This window comes from Rhincodon typus, chromosome 9 (genome assembly GCF_021869965.1).
Source record: "Rhincodon typus isolate 14 chromosome 9, sRhiTyp1.1, whole genome shotgun sequence".
Classification (NCBI taxonomy): Eukaryota; Metazoa; Chordata; class Chondrichthyes; order Orectolobiformes; family Rhincodontidae; genus Rhincodon; species Rhincodon typus.
The window spans coordinates 38,167,069-38,167,436 of record NC_063340.1 but is presented as its reverse complement, the minus strand read 5'-3'; positions in this window follow the sequence as shown (position 1 = coordinate 38,167,436).

The window sequence follows — 368 nt, the reverse complement described above, 5'->3', positions numbered from 1 at the left end:
TTTAAATGCTATTGGAATAAAATAATTAACAAAAAAAAAATTACACAATGTTCTTTGGTACAGACATCTTATGAATATATATTTTAGAGTTATTCTCATGAATGTAATAAAATTCAGGCCGAATTGATTTTGATTATGGTTAACTTATCAATAATAAAGTGTGGAGCTGGAGGAACGCAGCAGGCCAGACAGCATCAGAGGAGTAGGAAAGTTGACGTTTCGGGTCGGGACCCTTCTTCAGAAATGGGAGAGGGGGAAGGGAGCTCTGAAATAAATAGAGAGAGGAGGAGTGGGGCTGGGGAAGGTAGGTGGGATGGTGATAGGTGAGTGCAGGTAGGGAGTGGTGGGGATTGGTCAGTGAGGTTGGA